This window comes from Castor canadensis, chromosome 9 (assembly GCF_047511655.1).
Source record: "Castor canadensis chromosome 9, mCasCan1.hap1v2, whole genome shotgun sequence".
NCBI lineage: Eukaryota > Metazoa > Chordata > Mammalia > Rodentia > Castoridae > Castor > Castor canadensis.
The window spans coordinates 40,087,197-40,110,371 of NC_133394.1; the positions used below are offsets into that span (position 1 = coordinate 40,087,197).

General features: G+C 36.4%; 1 pseudogene; it reads left to right on the plus strand.

Annotated features, from left to right (window-relative positions):
- LOC109679187 (suppressor of cytokine signaling 6-like) overlaps positions 1-11,657 on the plus strand; it is a 74,505-nt pseudogene extending 62,848 nt beyond the window's left edge.
- Positions 11,658-23,175: the final 11,518 nt, after the last annotated feature.

A 23,175-nucleotide genomic window follows, 5' to 3' on the forward strand; every position in this document is an offset into this window, starting at 1 on the left:
CCAAGTGCATGTGCAACATCAATATAAGTTGTATGCTGGCTCATAGAGACATTCCAATGAATTCTAAGAAGTATTTTCTCTTATCCAATAAAATTTTGCTAGAAAAAAGTTATTTGGAAAGTCTAAGAAGAAAGTTTGGAAATTTATATCCTTTTAGATTCCAACAGAATAAGACATATCAATGTAGAAATGAGAAAATACTTTGGAACAAATGGTTGTAATGAAAAAGTGATACATTAAAAGTTCTGGAATGTAAGTATTTAATGGAAATGATAGACTTAAATGCATATAGTAGAAGTAAAACCAAGGAAAAACTCAATCATATAAGCTTATGTCTCAATAAGTAAGAAATGGAAAAGTATATTAAAGACAGAGTAAATAAGTAGAAAATAGTAAGATAAAGTGAGAAAATCATAAAATAGGGAACGTGAAGATGTATTTCAGTGGCAGAGTGCTTGTCTTAACACATGTAAGGCTCTGGGTTCAATCACCAGAACCACAAAAAAACAAACAACAGAACAAAGCAAAACAAACTAGAAAGCACATTTAGACAGAGAGAAAGACCCATTAAGAGCTCTGTTTAGCTGCTCATATCCTGCCCAACTCTGACACCAGAAAAGTGAGTGAAGAAGACTTGGAAGAGATAACTCCTGCCAAATTCACTGCAAATGCGTAAAAAAGTAGAATGAGAACTCCTAGCCAAGTCCAATCAATTTCCACAGTGATCAGAAAAAACAATGATTGTTTTTAAGTCATTATTTGGGGTGGTTTGTATACAGTAATATATAATAGAACCAACAGGAAGAGTTATAATTTTGTCATTCGCAAGTAAATGGATGGAACTGGAGATCATCTTAAGTGAAATTAGTTAAGCTCAGAAGGCCAAAAGTCACATGTTCTCCCTCATATGCAGATCAGAGACCCAAAACAAATACAGTAATATTACTGGACATGGGTCACACACTAAGGGGAGAATGTGCACGGAAGGAATAGGGAAAGGGAAGGAAACCTAAAACTTTAATGTGGTTGATGTGCTCACTGTAGAGGAGCAAATATAGCAATCTTAAACTGACAGGACACTATAGGAAGGGGATTAGGAAGTAGTGAAGAGGTCTGGTAGAGATGAACCAATGTGGATTGTAATACACATGTAGATGGAAGGAATGCTACAGATCTCTCTGTATAGCTATCTTTATCTCAAACTAGCAAAAATGCTCTATGTCTTTCTTATTATTTCTTATGTTTTCTCTTCAACAAAATCGGAGAAGGTGGAATAGGTTCTGCCTGGAAGTTGGGGGGGTAGCCCATCAATATATACACCTGTGAGTAAATGTAAATATGATAAAATAAAAAAACAACAACAACAAAAAGAGTTAATATAGTATAGATACAGTTTTCCCCAAATTCATCCATAGATTCAAGACAATGAAATCCCATCAAGGTATACTGACAAAAATTGATAAGGTGATTCTAAATGTCATGTGAAAATGCAAAGGGTCAAAGATACTCAAGACAATCAATAATAATGAGAAACAAAAGTTGAAAATTTAAATTACTAGATATAAAAATTTACTTAAAGCCATAACAAGACAGAATGTAATTGGATTGATATTAAATATGGAAATAGGTAGGAGTGAGAGACTAGATAGATCCACATATACCTCAGTTTTATAACAAAAAAACTATACCAAGGTAAACTTTGATCACATACCTCACAGCACACATCAATATATGAATGATAAAATTATAGAGCTTAGGATATATAGAAACCTTTTAAACATTATATTAAAAAAATGAAAAAAACAAGAAATTTCAGGAAAGTGATGAATTTGGGCCTCATTAAAATGACAAATTTTTGATCATAAAAAAGACTATTTTTTTAATTCATATGTGCATACAAGGCTTGGGTCATTTCTCCCCCCTGCCCCCACCCCCTCCCTTACCACCCACTCCACCCCTTCCCTCTCCCCTTACCCCCTCAATACCTGGCAGAAACTATTTTGCCTTATTTCTAATTTTGTTGTAGAGAGAGTATAAGCCATAATAGGAAGGAACAAGGGTTTTTGCTGGTTGAGATAAGGATAGCTATACAGGGAGTTGACTCACATTAATTTCCTGTGCGTGTGTGTTACCTTCTAGGTTAATTCTTTTTGATCTCACCTTTTCTCTAGTTCCTGGTCCCCTTTTCCTATTGACCTCAGTTGCTTTTAAGGTATCTGCTTTAGTTTCTCTGTGTTAAGGGCAACAAATGCTACCTAATTTTTTAGGTGTCTTACCCATCCTCACCTCTCCCTTGTGTGCTAAAGCTTATATAAAAAAATGAAAAAAACAAGAAATTTCAGGAAAGTGATGAATTTGGGCCTCATTAAAATGACAAATTTTTGATCATAAAAAAGACTATTAATGCTGAAATTGAGACAAAGCTCTGGCTCCAGGAAGTCCCAACATACTAGGCTCAGCTACCCATCCCAGAAAGCCAACTAAAGAGATGGGCAGTGATGAAGACAGACAAGGAGCCTTATTAACAGCATGGTCACACTGGGAAGGACAGAGGTCTAGTGACCTAAAATCTGTCTTCAAAGTGCTTACACCAGTTTCAGTGTTGTTCAGTGAAGAGAAACAAAGGCAAAGTTTGGGTTTTCCATGGTATTAATCCTGGTCAGCTTGGTCTGGCCATGGTCTGGATGATTAGTACCTCTCTGGCCATTATTTCAGGATCTGTCATGCAGGGCTTTGTTGGTGCCAAGAAGGTCTCTGTTGCTTACTGGGTAGTTTTAGTCCTTTGTCTTGAGATGTTCATCAATCAGGCCTGTCATTTCTGGGATCCAGCTTAACTTTAGGAGAGAGCCCAGCAGGAAGAAAAAGAAAAAGATGGATTTAGAAACAAAATGGAGTGAGCTCTGCTCTACTTCGCTATTAAAATAAAAATCAAGTCATGTAATTGGAAAGATACATCATGTAGTAGGCAAAAGACTAATTTCATATATATATATATGAATCAACATGAAAAATACAGTTCAGTTTTTAAAATGGACAAAATTTCTGAATAGATACCTCACAAAATTCAGCGTACTCAGGTTTAGCTTTATTATTCATCAGCAAATTTCAAATAAAAATGAATTGTGAGAGACCATTGCAATCCCACCAGAACAGGGAATTTTTTTTGAAAGTATACTTCAAGTGTTACAATAATATATAGTATCTAGAAATTTCATACATTCCTTTAAGCACTTGTGAAATAATTTCTGGCAGCATCTGTTACAGCCAAACTTACACATATATGTCAGTTTTACTCCTAGATGTCTATCCAGTAGAAATGAACATGTTTACACTAACATTCCAAAATATTCATGGCATAATAACTGAGAATGGCCCACTAGAAATGACTTGAAATGTCCATCAAACAGAATTGACAAATAAACCACAATGTATTCACACAGCAGGTACAATACTGTAGCAAGAACAATGTTTTTGGACATGTAACAACAAAGGTAAATCTCACCAATAATGTTTAAAATAAAATCCGGATACAAAAGTTCTTACCTAAGTTGTTGGTGATAATAACATGTATTTTGATCTGCACGGCAGCTCCAGAGGTGTGACTATTTTATAAAAAATTGTACAGCTGTACATTTAAGATTTGTGCATGTGAGAGTACATATACATGTTATGCTTCAATGAAAAAATAAAACTTGGAAAATACAATTTGAAGACTTGCCAAAGAAGTCCTTTTGGAAATAAACTTTACGTTTTTTGATGCAGGATTGCAAAAATAATGTTTCCTATCTATTTCTTTCAGAGAAGGATCCTTTAATACATTTTGTTTATGTTTTTGCTTTTCATGAGACTATTTCAAGAAATCCTGGTGATTTATAGCTTAATAAAACATTAATCACACAAATGTCTACTTTAGGTTCATAGTGGGAAAATAAATCAAATCCCATAGTTAAGAAAGTCAAGAGAAATCTTAAGGGATGGGAATAAGTACTAAGTGGTGGTTTCATTAATTAGTGCATTCCCAATATATTGCCTTTACTGTCAAGAGAAAAATTATTCACCCTGAATTTTTTTAAAGTCCCATTAGTATAACTGGATTGTAGTTAAGAGCTCATTGTTTATTTCAGTCCTTCTTAAAACACTTTCTGGAGACAAATCTGCATGAAATAGTAGCATTTTAATTGCAATTATTTTAGGTATTAAAGAGTTCCACTCAAAAGTAATTTATAGAGATTTCCTAAATATAATTTATAAAAGGTAGGAACTAAGTTCAGAATCCAATAAAAATTATGAGCTATAAATTAGAAGAAAAACTCCTTCAAAGTTCTTCATCTTATATAGCTATCATAGCTATCACAGAGTTTAAGAGCAAGTTTTAAAATTTCCATATATTTATAAAATTTCTGGTTTGTCTTGTTTGATTTTCAGTTTTAACCAGTTGTAATCAGGGAATATACATGGTAGGATTTTAATTTTTAAAAAAATTTTTGAGACTTGTTTTGTTGCTTAACATATGATCGCTCTTGTGGAATGCCCCTTGTGTCGATGAGCAGAAAGTATGTTCTTCAGCTGTTGGATGAGATTTCTGCTAGGTCCATTTGGTCTGTAGTATAGTTTAATTTCAAAGGTTCTTTGATAATTTTTTTTTATCTGGATGAACTGTATGTTGATGACAGCAGCATTGACATCCCCAACTATTACTGTTTTGGAGTCTGTATCTCCCTTTCCATCTAATTGTCTTTGCTTTACATAATTAGGTGCTCCCATGTTGGGTGTGTATATATTTACCATTGCTATTTTACTCTTGTCAGATTGACCCCTTTATCATTATTTTGTTACCTTTTTTGTCTCTTGTTAGTTTTGACCCTAAGTGTATTTTACCTGATATATAGTTTCTCCTATAGGCTTTTGGTTTCTGTTTGCGTGGAATCTCTTTTTCCATCCTTTTACTTTCTGTATGTGTCTTTTCAGTAAAATGAGTTTCTAGTTCTAGGCAGTATATCATTGGGTTTTCATTTTAATTGTTTTTCCTTTTAGTCATTCTAAATCTTTAAATTGGAGAATTTAATCTGCTTACATTCCAGGCTATTATTGATAACTAATTACATTGTCTTTTAATTTAAATTTTTAAAATTTTGCACAGCCTTTTTTCCTTTTTTTCTCTCTTGTTTACTCTTATGGTTTGTTGATTTTCATTTATAGAGTTTTTCAAGAACAAGATTTCCATTTGTTTGTTTTTTAATGATCTCTGCTAATTTCTTATTCAGACTAGCTTCTCCTATAGCTTATTGAGTTTCCTTGAAAATTTTATTTTAAATTATTTTTCAGGCAATTCATTGATTTCCTTTTCTTTGGGGGTCTTACTACAGTTACTGTGCTCCTTTAGTATTAACATGTTACCTTGATTTTTCATGTTTCTTGTGTCTTTACATTGCTTTTTGCACATCAGGTGGTCAGTTGCTTCTATCAATTTTTTTTTCAATATTGATGTGTTTGAACTCAGTGCCTTATACTTAATAAACAGGTGCTAAGCCACTTGAGCTTCACCCGCAGCCCATTTTGGCTAGAGTTATTTTGGTGGTGCGGGGGTGGTCTTGTGTTTGTGCCCTGGCTGGCCTGGACTGTGGGCCTATTTATGCTTCTAGTGTAGCTAGGATGATGGGCACATGCAACTATACCCAGCTTTTATTGGTTGAGATGGGGGTCTCTGTTGCCGTTTATTGGCTGGACCTGGGTGACTGGATCCATAAAAGATGAGGGGACTACTTAGTCTTGCTCAATAGCCACTTTAATGAAGATCACTTCTGCTTTTTATAAACTCCTTTTTCACAGAGAGCATTTGGTCAGGAAAAGCATGCCAAATATTATGTGTCAAGGTTACATTAGTACAGGGAAGCACAGTTAAAATTAACTCTTTGTTATGTTTCTTTTAAAATGGGAACAGAGAAGCAGGAGAAACACATAGTCAGCATAACCTTCTTATTTACATCTGAAGGACACATCTGGGGAAACTTGAGCACTGTTGTTTTTCTGGACATCTGGTCCTGAGGCCTTTGCCTCAGTTCCTTGGAGCTTTCTTACAAGACCAGATACCTACTCACACAGGCAAGGTCCCACTGCTGGCTCTGACAGGTATCACTATCTTTTTTCCTGGGCTAGTCTCCAACTGAAATCTTCCCAGTCTTCCTCTCCTATGTAGCTAAATTTATAGGCATTAGCCACTATGCTTGGCTCCTCTAACAGTCTTTTAAGGTGCATTTTTTTTTTTTATCTTTTATCCAGATTTACCTCAATTTCTTTTTTTTTTTTTTTCATTTTTCTTTTATTATTCATATGTGCATACAAGGCTTGGTTCATTTCTCCCCCCTGCCCCCACCCCCTCCCTTACCACCCACTCCACCCCCTCCCGCTCCCCCCTCAATACCCAGCAGAAACTATTTTGCCCTTATCTCTAATTTTGTTGTAGAGAGAGTATAAGCAATAATAGGAAGGAACAAGGGGTTTTGCTGGTTGAGATAAGGATAGCTATACAGGGCATTGACTCACATTGATTTCCTGTGCATGGGTGTTACCTTCTAGGTTATTTCTTTTTGATCTAACCTTTTCTCTAGTTCCTGGTCCCCTTTTCCTATTGGCCTCAGTTGCTTTAAGGTATCTGCTTTAGTTTCTCTGCATTAAGGGCAACGAATGCTAGCTAGTTTTTTAGGTGTCTTACCTATCCTCACCCCTCCCTTGTGTGCTCTCGCTTTTATCATGTGCTCATAGTCCAATCCCATTGTTGTGTTTGCCCTTGATCTAATGTCCACATATGAGGGAGAACATACGATTTTTGGTCTTTTGAGCCAGGATAACCTCACTCAGAATGATGTTCTCCAATTCCATCCATTTACCAGCGAATGATAACATTTCGTTCTTCTTCATGGCTGCATAAAATTCCATTGTGTATAGATACCACATTTTCTTAATCCATTCGTCAGTGCTGGGACATCTTGGCTGTTTCCATAACTTGGCTATTGTGAATAGTGCTGCAATAAACATGGATGTGCAAGTGCCTCTGGAGTAACAGTCTTTTGGGTATATCCCCAAGAGTGGTATTGCTGGATCAAATGGTAGATCGATGTCCAGCTTTTTAAGTAGCCTCCAAATTTTTTTCCAGAGTGGTTGTACTAGTCTACATTCCCACCAACAGTGTAAGAGGGTTCCTTTTTCCCCACATCCTCGCCAACACCTGTTGTTGGTGGTGTTGCTGATGATGGCTATTCTAACAGGGGTGAGGTGGAATCTTAGTGTGGTTTTAATTTGCATTTCTTAAGGTGCATTTTGTATAAAAGACTTTCTCCTGGATATGTATTTGAGAATATCTGTTGGGTAGGCTAAAGTAGCTTTGGTTTCAGATGGGCATATTAGTGTAGTATCCATATAGCTTCTGTGATAATTAATGTCAGCAATGCCCATGGATATCTTGGTGACCTAGATTGCAGGAGTTTGTGAGATCATTTTGCCAATTCAGATGCAGCTCTCTTAGGCAGGCCAGGTTAACTGACAGCTCTGGGTGTGGCATGCACAGCTAGGGCTGTGGGATTTATTTCAATTTCTGAGTGTTGTGTGGGGATGGGACTGCTCCAGAGGGCCCAGGCAGGTATGTTGCAGTGTGTCTGATAATAAGGATGGGGTTCTGTCAGTATCTGAGGGCCACATTTGGGCTAGGTTGTATCAGTGGGACTAGGGATGGGATTGATGCATGCTTTCTTGTGGACTTGAGACATTCAGTTGCTCAGAGAAGACTTCCCAATTGCTTGCTAGAGCTGAAGATGGGTGGGAGATGCCACTCACTAGCTTCCAGGAGCCAGGACAGGCCAAGTCCTTCAGGAGGGAAGGGGTTGTCTGGCTGCCTCCTGAAGTCCTAGAAGGGTAGAACTTCTACCCTTCTGGGAAAAGCGCATGAGTTTCTCAGCAAAACCTTGAACTGGATTCAAGGGTTGTGATGGCTGCAGCCTTTTCCAATACCAAATACTTTAGATATCTATGTTGTTCATAGGGACTGATGGGGACCTCTTGATTCTCTTTCCCCATTGTGTAAAGTTCCTCTTGCTTCAGGTGTGAACTTGACTGAAGAGATGGGATGGTAAGTGCTGTGCACTTAGGTCCCTTGTTTATGAGGGATTCTTTTTTTTTTTTCATTTTTCTTTTATTATTCATATGTGCATACAAGGCTTGGTTCATTTCTCCCCCCTGCCCCCACCCCCTCCCTTACCACCCACTCTGCCCCCTCCCTCTCCCCCCCTCAATACCCAGCAGAAACTATTTTGCCCTTATTTCTAATTTTGTTGTAGAGAGAGTATAAGCAATAATAGGAAGGAACAAGGGGTTTTGCTGGTTGAGATAAGGATAGCTATACAGGGCATTGACTCACATTGATTTCCTGTGTGTGGGTGTTACCTTCTAGGTTAATTCTTTTTGATCTAACCTTTTCTCTAGTACCTGTTCCCCTTTTCTTATTGGCCTCAGTTGCTTTAAGGTATCTGCTTTAGTTTCTCTGCGTTAAGGGCAACAAATGCTAGCTAGTTTTTTAGGTGTCTTACCTATCCTCACCCCTCCCTTGTGTGCTCTCGCTTTTATCATGTGCTCATAGTCCAATCCCCTTGTTGTATTTGCCCTTGATCTAATGTCCACATATGAGGGAGAACATACGATTTTTGGTCTTTTGGGCCAGGCTAACCTATGAGGGATTCTTTGTGGTCCACATCACCTCAGACATATACCCACTGTACTTGGGTATTCTACCTTAAACATCCCAGTGGAAATAGAAGTTGTCTTTTTTTCTCTTTTTCTTTGTGTGTGTGTGTGTGTGTGTGTGTGTGTGTGTGTGTGTGTGAACAGAAGCATGCCAGGCAACTCTATTCTGCCATCCATCTGATTTACTCTGTATTTAGCATAATTTGTTGTTGGTTTTAGCAGAAACTTCTACTTACCCAGATAATTGCTCAAAAATTGATTTTCCTTAAATGACTTAAAGTAGAAGGGAAAGAAGAGGCAATGTACTGTATGATTCCAACTATTTTGATATTTTGAAAAAGATTGCAACTATAAAGATGGTAAAAAGTTCAGTGGTTAGCCCAGCACAGTGGTAGACCCCTGCAATCTGAGTACTCAGAAGGCTGAGTCAGGGATTGGGTGAGTAGAAGTATAAATCTGCAAAGAACAAATGATTTTTTGGGCTATGAAAAATGGACAATCTAAACTATACTGGTAGAATCCCTGTTCTTATACATTTTTTCCAAGCTGATAGAATGTACACTGCCAAGAGTGAACCCTGAGGTAAACAATGGACTTGGGGTGATGATGCTGTGTCAGAGTAGATTCACAAATCATAGTGAATGCACTGGTTTGCTAGGGGATGTTGGTAATGGGGAAGGTAGTCATGAGTGTGTGTGTGTGGCAGGGGGGAACAGGAAACATATACTGTGAACCAAAGCTCTTATTTTTTTTTAAAGCTTTTTAAAAAATGGGAGGATAATTTTGTTATGACTTTCAAAAGGTATTAAAAGTTTTGTGAAACTTATTGCCACTAAAGTGATTCCATTCTTGATCAGAATGGCCGTTACAACTTGCTGTAGTTGGAATAAATTTAACTTGATTCTGAGTGACTTAATGTGAAAGTGGATGGTCATTTTCTTACCAGAACTCTAAGAATTCTAAATAATGAGAACACACAAAGAAGTAGATTTAAACATGCTGGCTTTGGAGAAGGGATGTTCTTCTATTCATCCTAATCAGAAGGAGATCCTGACTAAAATCATTTGGCTCCTTGTCACACATTTTGTATAATGCTCATGTCATCTTCTGAAAAGCTTTAGAACTATGTTTTTAGTGGTGTTTGACTTAGTAATCAAGGGCAAAATCCTCCTATGAAATTATAAGTGGAAGCAGTGGTTAGGTTAGAAAATGATCTTTTAGTTCTATATCTGCCAACAAAAGTAAGAAATAACTATCCCTAGTAAGCTAATTACTGGAAATTACAAAATCCATTGGAGTCAATTAAAAATACTTTATTTTGTTTATGGGAAATTTTATGATATAAATTTTCAAGATGTGATCATTTAAAAAGTCAATGTTATGATCTGATGTTTATCATACAGATGGTGATTTTAGAAGTATATAAAATGTGCTTTTCATATTTGCATCTCTGCTTTCCAAAGTTAAAGGAAGATAAAATTTATTCTCACTCAGTTAAAGTGTTTTCCAAAGTAACATAAATATTTTATGGATATGAATGCATGTGTGTATATAAGGAGAGAAAATAGGTGATAAGGAGGAGTTGAGTCTTTATTCTGTAACTGATTTTTCCTCAATTAGGGAGAACTCATCCTTTTCACTAAGCTGAAGTACAGACTGAATGTATGTTTCTGAGCTTTGCTGCAATTTTTTTTTGTTTTACTTTTTGAGGAATATTCCTTTTTCATTACTTAAGTGCAGTCAATGTCAATTACTTAACACTGAGAATATTCAATAAAGGATGAACAAATTTCATAGAAGTCTGTCTTTACTTTGCTAAAGGTCTTCAGTGATATTTGGTTTCCAACATGGAATTTCCTTTCAAGACCTTCTATCTGAAACTCTTTGCCAAGAGCAAAGCAATCCACTCAAGAATTCTGATTCTCTCAGTGGAGACTTGCATCTCCACCTGGATGAACACGTGCCTGGCCGGTTGTTGGATTTATGCCTCAGGACTACATTCAGCGTACCTGTGCCTTCAGAAAAGGAGAAGTGTCTTTTGGAAGGATCACAGTTACTGTCTGGACAGTTCTTCATCCATGGAGGTCTTTGCATTCCTCCTCAAGTCTGAGGGAGCTCTTTTGCAGAAGATGAGAATCAGGTAGACCAGGACCTAGTCGTTAGCCCAGAGATCTTCGTAGATCAGTCTGTGAATGGATTCTTGATTGGCACCACGGGAGTCATGTTGCAGAGCCCCAGAGCAAGTCATGATGACGTCCCTCCACTCTCACCATTGCTACCTCCAATGCCTAATAATCAAATCCAAAGGAACTTCAGTGGTCTCACTGGCACAGATGCCCATGTGGCTCAAAGTATGCGTTGTCATTTGAATTTTGATCCTAACTCCTGGGGTTGCAAGAGGTTATGACTGTGCAAAGTAGTGCTCCTATGGTTGTGACAAACCTTGCAGAGGAACGGAAGAAACTCGCAAAACAAGGGTGGTATTGGGGACCAATCTCACGCTGGAAGGCAGAAGGGAAGCTAGCAAACGTGCCAGATGGTTCTTTTCTGGTTTGGGGTAGTTCTGATGGCCGTTATCTTTTAAGCCTGAGCTTTCGCTCCCATGGTAAAACACTTCACACTAGAACTGAGCACTCAAATGGTAGGTTTAGCTTTTATGAACAGCCAGATGTGGAAGGACGTGTGTCTATAGCAGACCTAATCGAGCATTCAATCAGGGACTCCGAAAATGGAACCTTTTGTTATTCAAGGTCTCTGTTACCTAGATCTGCCACTTACCCTGTCAGACTGACCAGTCCAGTGCCACAGTTCATGCAGGTGCGCTCTTTGCAGTACCTGTGTCGTTTTGTTGCACATCAGTATACAGAATAGACTTAATTCAGAAACTGCCTTTGCCAAACAAAATGAAGGATTATTTACAGTAGAAGCGCTAGTGAAAGATTGAGATCCCTGCATCTTGCAATTTGGGAATAAGAAAAAGAGATTGAAATACAGTTTACAAACTTTCATTGCCATCAAAAATCTTTTGCTGCCATAACTAGTCTAGTTTTAGGTGTAAAGGAGTCATCAATTTGTTTAGGGGTGGGAAAGTGTCTGCAAGGTGTCTTGGGTTTATTTTGGTTCTTTATACAGGGATGTCTTGAGGTTCTAGAAATGTGAATTATCTTTCATTAATATGCAGAATAATCACAATGTGAAGTGTCAGACTTTCCAATGTGACCCCCAGTCCTTTGCTGCTAACCACTGTGATTCTTATGCATTGAAAGCAGATTTCATGTGTATTCAGTGCTAATTAAAATTGAATGAACCTTGTAGTGTGAAAATTATTATGTCTTTACATAATGTCATTTCCAAATGACAGTGTTCAATAAATATATGTGTGTGATAAGACACAGAATTTAAATATACCCTGAGAAGATTTAGTTAGAATTATGGCTGACATAATCTTGGTTAGGGGAATACAAATCTGCAACATGCCTTTTACAATACTAAGTTATTTTTAAAGTTGTGCTAGGTGTTTTGTTTGAGAAAGTTGTATTTTTCCTTTGCCTTTGTTTTAATCTTGTGGTTTGTCTATTTTAATAAATGGCCTCACATTAAAAATTTTAAAGAAATATATACCACCAAAAAAAGAATTTCCTAATTGACTCTTAAACACCACTCTTGAGTGGTATTTAAATTAAAATTATTTATTTACTTGTCCCATATTTTATCATATACTAGATGCTCTCAAGGCACAGCAGCTATACTGTAAATGATTAAAAGATACTACAATGCATGCAGAACACCTAATTCATCCTTGTACCCTCTAGTATGCACCCAATATCCAGCACATCTGGGCAGACACACATCTGCTTATGTCCTCTCAGATCACAGGAAATGTTTCAATGTTAATTTACAAGTTGGGTTTTGGAAATCTGCTTATTAGATTTCTAGGCTGGCCTATAACTGCCTGTTTTACCCTTTGTCAGAAATATTTCTGATTATAAAGAAAAAAGTGAAAACAATATTACTGCGAAAGTTATGATGAAGGTATGGAAAAATGAAATTGAAGAAAAAAATTACACTTAATGCTAAACATTTATATTAAAGAAATTTTATGTTTAATCTTTGAAAATGAAAAATGAAGGCTACTTAAAAAATTTCTTACCATTATGTTTTTAGAGATTAATAAAACTGACCCTTTATTGTGTCTAATTTGCATCAAAGTTTATGGATTTTTCTTTGTTTGTGTAGTGAATTCTTACTGTCCTGGTCTTCTGTTGTGACCACCTTGGACTGGTTACTTAATCTTAGTACCTCACCTAAAACATGGAGAAAATATAACTATCTTAGTGGGTTATTGTGAAAACTAAATGAGGTACCAAACATAAGATATTTACAATACACTTGTCATATATTAAGTGTTCTTTAAACTCTGGATATTCTTGCTGTTACTTACTGTCTCTTTCTGTGTGCTCCTATACTAGGTCTCCATCTATTTAACACATTCCATTTTGTTTTCTAATTACTTATCTAATAATCCATTTACCTTATGAGAGTCCAGTCTCCTTATAGGCCGAGTATAAGTAATAAAACTATAAGCTATTATATAGCAAGAAATATTTATTTCAATAATTTGCTGCTATTTTGAAGTGAAACAGTAATAATGATGTATTGTCTGCATTATTTCTCTGGCAATTCCTGAGTGAGAGTAAGTTCCTACTTGAATTATTTCAATGATTCCAAAATAGACAAAGTCTAAAACCAATACCACTCTACTTTGGATGGGGTAGATATAAAGGTACTTGTCTATTGTCAACTTCTGTGCACAGGGCCTGGTCACTTTTTTTTTTGTCAATTGTTAGATACATATTTTTCAATCCAAGATATGTGAAAAGAGTGATAAAAAATATATCATTTCTTTCTTATTTGGACAACTAAGATGTGAGTTCCTTTTTGGAGTTCATTTAAAAGAAATGAGTCATTTGTATAAGTAGAATAACAGATTGTGGAAACTGGAGCTTTCTCCCTGTTCTTCAAATAATACCGATTTCTTCTTCTTTTAGTAGAAAGTTAGTGTGACTGGACTCAGACTTTAATGCCCATCTTCTTTGGAGTGGCCAGCAGGTGAAAATCACGGCTTTTAGCTAGTCTGTTTGGAATCTGTTGGTATAAGTATAATTTAAAAATTTGCACACAAAATATGAGGCTCCCCAAAACTGGCTTGCTTTGGTTCAGATTCCCTTCCTCATTTGCTAGCTATTTTGATCTCTTGAATTCAGACTTCTGATTCTTTGTCTTTGAGACAGAGTCTCACAAAGTATCCCAGGCTGGCCTTCAATTCATGATACTACTGCCTCACCCTCCCGAGAGCTGGGATTACATGCATGTACAGCCATGCCTGGATATCTTTTGGTTCTTCATTCAAAGAAGTCTTAAATTTTAGCCGCTTTATATGACATTTGGGCAACATTTCAGGCTAAAATCTAAGCAAATCTAGTAAGTCATGTGATACAGTGCCATTTATGAGAAAAAGTCATATTTGTATAGTTCAATAATAAACAACCAGAAAATTAAATTTAAAAATATTTGTAATAGTATCACAAAACACAAAATAAGTTTTACAAAGCTGTGTTAAAATTTGTATATTTAAAACTATCAAACTTTGTCAAGAGCAATGAAATAATATATAATTTGATATGGAAATACAAATTACTAGGATGCTAAGATATCAGTTCTTCTTAAATCAATCTACAGATTCATTCTCATTGCAATAAAAATCAAAAGTAGATTTTTTGTGTGGGAAAAAAGATACCTTGATTCTAAAATTTATTTGTAAATGCAAAGAACACAGACCAGTCCAAAATAACTTGGAAAAGAATGAACCTGAAGGTGTGGCACTGTCTGATTTTAATACCTGAAACTATAGGGGATGATAGTGCACACCTGTAATCACAGCACTTGGGAGGTTGAGGCAGGAGGATTGTGAGTTCAAGGCCAGCCTGGGTTATTTAGTGAGTACAAGAGTAGTGTGAGCTACATAGTAAGACCTGTCTCCAAAAAGAATTCAAAACTTAAAATGAGAATAATTGAGCTATGAAGGCAAAAGTAATAGATCCAGCAGAATAGAGTTCAAAAATAGCTCACATACATGTTTGTTTTTTTCAGTGAAGGTATCAAAGCAATTTGATTGGGAAAGAAAAGTACTTTTGCAGCTGGAACAACTGTATTACTTTGGGGGGTTCAGCTTTGAAGAGTATTTTGCAGCATATCCAGAAATTAATTTATGATGGGTTATAAACCCTATGTGAATATTAAAAGCATAAAGATGCTTGTATACAACAGGAAAATGTATTTGCAACCTTGGGATAGAAAAAGATTTCCTAATCAAGACATAAAAGAAATAATGGATTGAACTTGATATTAAAGCTTCTGTTCATCAAAATGAGCCCTTACAAAATCAAGTAGACAAGTTACCAACTAGTAGAAAATATTTGAAATACATACTTCTGGATAAAGATTTGAACCATGATATTTAAAGAATTTATATCATTCAGCAAATAAAACAATGTAAAAGTAGGCCAAGTGAAATACCTGTAGCAAGATGAACATGTGCTCATCAGGAAAACAAAAATGAAAACCTCAAGGAAACACTTCACAATCACAGGATGATAAAATTTAAGAAATATCAACAACACCATTTTTTGGCAAAGATGAGTGCAGCTGTAGTTAAACATTGCTGATTAGAGCATATGGTGGCACAACTGGAGGAAGGCACTGGTCTGTCTCTACTTTGTCCCTCTCTCCTGCTTTATACCTTTATCCTTGTTAGTTTCCCCTTGGCCCCATAATCATCTTGGAACTCCAGTATTGATAGGATCAATGAATAAACACCCTGTGACAAATGCCAAAACTTCTCCCAGCTTTCTTATTATCAAGATCAGATGTGACAAATGCCACCCAACCACCCTGAGATAATGATCAACCAGATCACTTCTGTGACTGGGACTATCTAATTTTACATTCATCTCACTCCTTACCTACTTAAGCCTAAAATTTATATCAGAACACCGAGGATGATCTAGGGTCACCAAATCCTTTGTCTGTCTTCCCAATGCAGCCACATTTGATTAAATCTGTTGTCTCTGCAGTTCACCAGTGCTTGTCTCTTTAATTGATATATAGGGATGAGCTGCTGAGCCTAGTCTGGTTGGAATTCACAAAGTTGGAGCTTTTCACCCTAAAACTTTGTTTTCAACTTTGGTGAGTCAGCCAGGAGAAAATGTGCCTTTTGTGCCACTCACAACAAGTTGACCCCAGATGGAGGGAAAAGATTGAATAGTCTCATGAAACTACTGGACTCACTTGATTTCCAGGGATTTTTTTCTTATGTTTGTACTTTGGCCATTATTGATTGCTTTTTAACACTATTTGGTGAGGTGGAGGAATGAATGAATTTAGAGGCCTTTTGAATAGGATCCATGGTAGGTACCTTCCAGTAGTGCTGATTGGACCTTGCTTTTGAATAGGCCATTTATTTTGATGGGAAATTTGAAATTTTGTGACTGTTTTCTTGTGTCTCTAGCATTTGAACTCTTTTGGGCTATTCTGGGCTTAGACTTTTTTTTTAGACAGGGAAACTTGAAATTCTGCAGGACCAAATAGTAATGAAGATAGGCAAGGTACTGGAACCAGAGTAACTGGGAGATCTCTATTATAATTTATAATTTGTATAACCATGAGAAATTCTGAATCTGTACTATAAGGGGCCCCTACAGGAAATTAAAAGAAAAATTTTGGTGGGACTGGGGTTTGAAAACCTACAGAGAATTTTAGATGACTTGTCTAATTATAACTATATACCTATGACTAAGAAAAAGCTGATGCATTATTTCAATACCATGTGGCTTAATTATGCACTAGATGCAAAGGAAAAATGGGCACCACACATGTTGAATTTCCCTACTATTTTGTAGTTATAATTGCTTTGTCAAAAATCAGAAAGGTGGAATGAGATACCATATCTTAAATCTTTTATGGTTTTGCATAATCAAGATTCCTCTAAGGAAGGAACCAAACTCATAGTACAAAGATCCCAGATGTCAAAGCTAAAACCCTGCTGGATGGTAAAGAGGCTGACAGGAAGAAAAAACTTTTGTAACTGCTTTGAATCCTGCAGCTCCTCTACTCCCATAGAACCCTGCAGCTCCTCTACTCCTTTTCATACACTTTAGCTGTTCCTCTTTTAGCTGACAAGGCTGCTGGCCTATCAGGAGAGATGCTGTGTTGATGATTTGAAATGGTCACTCCCTTTAAAATCTATCAGGGTACCCAATTTAGTTATATGGGTTAGGACAATTCCCATTAAGATGGTATCCAGCAAGTGGGCTATATACCCAAGGCCAACTAATGGGTTACTATTGGATTCAGGTCTTGTTCTCTATTTCTGACCTATTACACTGAAAAAACTCTAACCCTTCTAACCATGAGGATCCTCCAGAAAGGATGACGGAGGTCTTTACCAGAAATTTTGCTACTCACACCCCTACTTGAGCTTATGTAAAAGCTTTGCTCAATATAATGCTGACCTCAGAGGAAAGATACCATGTCTTCAGCAAGGCTAATGGGGAATCTCAGATCTTTTACCAGGCTGACCCCCAGTGCATGCCAGATCTGAGAGATGGAGTGCCAATGTGAGAATCAAACTAGAATCCAAATTCCAATGACAGATTCCTACTGGACCACTATTGTAAGTGTATCCTAGGAGAGCTCCAATGGGGTTACTTAAGCTAAGAAGCTTAAATATATAAGCTTATGTAGTGGGGAATAACTGAAGGCCCCTCAACCTGGTTAGAAAGAATATTACAAAATTCCAGACAATACACTGGCTTACATCCAGAGGCCCCCAAAACTGTATGGATAGTCAATATGACCTTCATTGGGCAGAGTATCATTGACATGTTGCATATGTGCAACATCAGGTTTTAACCTTGCTGGAGCCAAAGGGCAGATATTAGCTAATTGCTCAGAGCTGGGTAAATATCAGGCTATCTTGTTAAATAACCCTAATGTGATCCTTCAAACAATATCAGCTTTAAATCCAACCACACTGCTATCCACAGAACCTGATCCTTTATCCCAAACCATGAATATGTGAAAGTTCTGAGTAATGTCTCTTCTAGCTGACTGGACCTGATGGACCAGCCATTTGATCATACTTACTGGAAACTCTTCATGGATGGAAGCAGCTTCACTAATCATGGAAAACGCCATACTGGGTATCAGTAATGACTTGACCCTCTTCTGGCAGGTGACAAGTTGTGTAGCCAGCACACTCAAGTAAAGAGGAAACCACCAGAAATTGACCCTCCTAGCCCTCTACAGAATAAACGGTCATTCCACTGGATGGCAACACCTCTAAAGACTCGAATACGCTTCAGAAGGTGAGTTCCAGGCACACATTTTAAATAATCATGAATTATATTGCTGTCATTCTCTACTTTCCATACTTTTTTCTTACTCTGCATCAATCCAGTCTAATCTATTTGCAGATTGGGCGTTTACAGTTTCTGAAGTCCACCAAAGACGGTCGGGTGTGTGGAAAACTGAAACAATGCATCAGGTATTTGATTTGGTGTAGGAACAAGTCAAATCCATTCCTGGTATGGGCTATGATGTACATGATGAGTTGGGTGGTTGATGGCCCAACAACTTTGGCTAGCCAAAAATCTTTGAAAGAACATTAATAGTCAGTTAGAAAAGCAGTCATTAAAAAACTTCACTAAATGAGGATTAATAGTCATTTAAGGAGATCTGCCCACTACAAGAGAGCACAAGTGATTACTTCTAAAAGGATATGCTTAGTGGCTAACACAACTACTTTGTATAACTGTTTGGCTTCTAAGTTAAATACATTCAATAATTCCTGTAACCTAACATTTCCACTCTCAGGCATTCCTCACTGGCATCCACTCTTTACTCCAACCCAAGAGAAATGAGCATGTTTTCAAGACAAAGTTTTATTCTAATAGCCCCAAAACTAGAAATAAGTAAATGTTGATCAATATGATCTAGATTAATAAAAAGAAATATATTTGTACCATTTAATACCAAAGTCCAAAGAAGTGAATGAACAAACAAAAATGAATGAATAAAAAATGGGTAAAGGAATCCAGGCACAACAAAGTACACTTATGTGAGGTTCCCAAATAGATATAACTAATGTGATAGAAAGATGAGCAGTGGTTGCTCTGGGATTGAGCGAGGAAGGACCCAAGGGAACAGGTTTGGCTGATGCATATGGCTGTGTTTTGAATTTTGCTGGAGGCAGTTATGTGTTAGTCACAACTAATGAAATTACACAGTTTGTGCACTTCACTGTATGTGAACGAGATCACAATAAAATAATGCTTTGACAATGGCTAAAATTGAGATGCATTACTGCATATAATTCAAATAATATTTAGAAATTTTATATTTAATTGAATAAGTGCAAAACAATATTTCTTCATGAATGTTTTCTTACCTTCAAAGAAAGCAGGTGGACAGGAAAGAAATTGACTGCTTCTCTAGGAACCTAGTAGCCATATGTGCTAGGTTTTTTATTGAGTTGAGCATGTATGTAACATAAAGCTCAATGTAAATTTAAGTAGTCAGCTAGTATTAACCTAAAAAATCAAAATTTCAAAATTCTGGAGTTGTTATACACAAGAAAATTCTTTTAATATTTTAGAAGTTTTGCCAAATTTAAGTTAGGTCAATATATAATTATTTAGGTATAGTTATTGTAAATAATATATTTTATTATTTAAAGAGTTCTTTTCTTTTTTTTTCCCCTTAGTGTATTGGGGATTGAACTCAGGGCCTCAAGCTTGCTAGGCAAGTGCTCTACCACTTGAGCCATGCCCCCAGCCCTTTTGCTTTTTTGTTTGTTTTTCAGATAGGGTTTTGTGCTTTTGCCTGGGTAGACTCAGACTGCGATCCTCCGATCTCCATCTCTCTAATTACTGGAATTACAGGTATGTGCCTCCACTCCTGGTGTAAAGGGTTTCTTCTTAAATGGTGTACTTGAGAAAAACTTACCGTCTTTTTTAATTTTAGATTTTTTAATTGAATTGTTTGTTATATTGTTCTATATCTTAACTTTCTCATTTTGGACTCATTATAAACAGAGATTGTTTTGAATATCTGTGAACAAATTTAGGAATAATATAACATATTTTCTATAGGTTGAAAGAGTACATATTTCCTTGGGTAAACTGACAAATGAGGGTGTAACTGTTGCCTGTGTTTACACACACACACACACACACACATACACACACACATACATATATACCATGTATTTGTGCTTAGAAATATAAACATTATATATAGGCATTACAAATATATAACATTATATATATATATATTTTTTTTAAGGATAATACAACTTACATTTTTGTGTCTAGTTATCCCTTTCATAACTTCTACCAGCTTCACATTTGTGATTGAGTTGATACAATTTTTCCAAGCTAAATTGCTGAAATGTCAGTGAAAGCCAATGAAAGTTAGATCATGTTTCTGGTATACTGTAGTTTACTTAGAACACAACCTGGACCTGGCTGTGATGCCTCACACTGTAACTCTAGCTACTAAGGAGATCAAGCCAGGTATGGTGGTGTATGTCTCTGATCCCAGCTACATGGAAGGTGTAGACAGTAGGATTGTGGTCTGAGGCCAGCCCTGGGCAAAAACCCGAGAGCCGATCCCAAAAAATAAATGAAGCAAAAAAGGCTTAGGGTCATAGCTCAAGTGGCAGAGTGCCTGCCTAGTAAGCCCTAGTCCCTGAGTTCAAAACGCAGCACTCCCCCCCCAAAAAAGACACAATCTGCACATTAATAATGATATTTAAAATCAGTTTAAAAATAAGAACATGAGAGAGTTAAACAATTTACAAGTTTGATAAGTGACTGATAATAGATGGCTTATTCTTTCAAGTTTTATTTGATAAATATACAAAGATGGGTAAGAAATGATGCTTACTTAAGGCATTCTACACATTTGCCTAGTGAAGAGACTCTGTTTTTTAGAAAGGGGCATTCCATTATGTGCCAGGCATTGAGAATAAAAATATATAACAAAATAAATGATATACTTTCTCTTTATAAGGGGCTTACTGTTTGAATGGAGAGAGACACTAAAGCTAACAGGTATTATAATAAAAAAGTATTTTGCAGGAAGGTAAGGCTCGTATAGGCAAGGAATTTAACCTGGATTTGGATATGAATTTTATGGGGATTCTTGGAGAGATTAACATTTGACATGAGTTTTGAAAAAAAAATAAAAGCAATGGTTAGGAATTTAGGAGACAGAAAAAGTGGTGGACAGCCAAAAATTTGTAAAACTATGAGGACACGAAAGAAGACCAGAACACAGTCAGGAAGTGATGAGGAGTTTCACAGACCTGGAACACAGGGTATTTGGAAGGGAAATACAGGGACTGGGGCCAGCAGCTAGTTTAGGAACATGAAGGGCATTGCATGTCATGCTGCAAAGCTTTGATACGATTCCTTAAGAAACACAGAGCCAGCTGAAGTTTTGATCAGAGGAGAGATATAATTGAATATGTTTTATAGGAGGATAGTGTGGGCTTGAGGAGAAAAAGAATGATGCTAGGATATGAAGTTAGGAATTCACAGAAATAGGCCAAGAAAGAAATGATGGGGATCTGAATGAAGATAACAAGAGGAGGATTGGAAAGGAGGGAGGTAATTCAAAGATCCTAGTGGGTGGAATCAATGGAACTTCATGATTGATTGAGTGTCACTGGTATGGGAGATGGAGAAGTCACAAATGACTCATCGTCAGTCTTGGGTGGCTAGATATACAGTGATGCCAGTCAATCAGAGAAGGGGCTATGAGAAGAAAAAAGATTTAGATAGTGGAAATTTATTTTAAGTTTAAGGTACCTAATAATAGATGTTCTCTAGTTCTATAGATAGTTATGCAAAGTTTTTTTTTTTTGCTGTTGACAAACTGACACAGAGCTAGCATCTAATATTTCTTCTTCTGCTTATCACTGCCAGCCTGAAGAGTGTTTTAATGCATCGTCATTAAAAAGCTGCAAAAGACCCAGGAGACAATTGCAAAATCTCCTTGGTAAGTGCCAAGTTTATGGAAAAACATGTAGCTCTCTGAACATTTAGGAAATTCACTCTTTTGCAGGCTCTTCTGTATGGATTGCAATTCCTCATAGGCCATTTTATTTGAACCTTTAATCTTTTCTGTTGTTTTTCTCTCATTCCTCTCCAAGTTCTCTTATCCTCTTTTTTTTGTTTCTGGACCTCAAACTGTATATAGCACTCTAACAAGTGCCTGACCAATGCCCAGTGGGACAATCACTTCACGGTTCTCCCATGTTATGTTCTTGTTAGTGCATTCCTCTTTCTTGCTGGTTTTAAGAATAATAGCAGCATGTTGCTAGTTCATGTTCAGTTCATGACTCACAATGGCACCTCATAGCCTCTGTGGCAAACCCATTTTTCCCCATCTTGAATTCATGTCAGGTATTTGTTTTCCTTTGTTCACTGCCTTTCTGCCAAGTATTTGGTATTATTTTAAGTTGTCAAGATCATTTTGGGATTTCATTTTTGTGTTCAAAGGAACTAGGCATCCTTCTCAATTTCATGTGTTAATATGTCTACAAAATGCACTTAAGTAAGATTTTTAAGTCATTCCAAGTCCCCAATCAACAGATGGGATGTGGATACCAGTGACTAGAGAGGGATTTTAAAGTCTCACTGGATCATTTTCTGTGGCACCTTGGGGAGGAGACTTTTGTCAGTGTTTCTTGTCATATACTGAAGAATGGGAAAAAGGAATTAGATGTGATCAAATGCCTGCAATAACAAAGTAAACAAAATGCTTATCACATGGGACTGTTCAAAAAATTATTTTCCTTCCCTTCTATGCTCTCTAAATGAGAATTATTTAATCACTACTAAAAAGAAATGGGTGATCTTTAAGTCAGAAGTTAAAACATGTTGAATGGATGAGTTTATAGATAATCTGAACACAATTAATTAATTTTATCTATAAATAAATTTATACCACTAGAAAGAAGATTCTGTTTCTCAGCCAATAGGTAAGTCAACAATCAGAAAAATTATGATATAGCCAAAGTCATGGAGATATTATAAGATCACACATTAAGATGATTCATTTTTTAAAAAAATTATTTTAAGCATTTATAAATGGCCTTCAAACTTCTCTCTCTCTCTCTCTCTCTCTCTGATATTTCTATCAGGTGACATACTTTCCATAATTGAGCACTAGTTAATTTTTGGCATTTGGATGATTTCTAGTTTCCCACAATTGTAAAAATTTGTTTAGTAAGGATTTTTGATAGAGTTAGGAGATTATGATTGCAACGAGTAAGAATTGAATAAAAGATACATTTACTTATTTAATAATAAATTC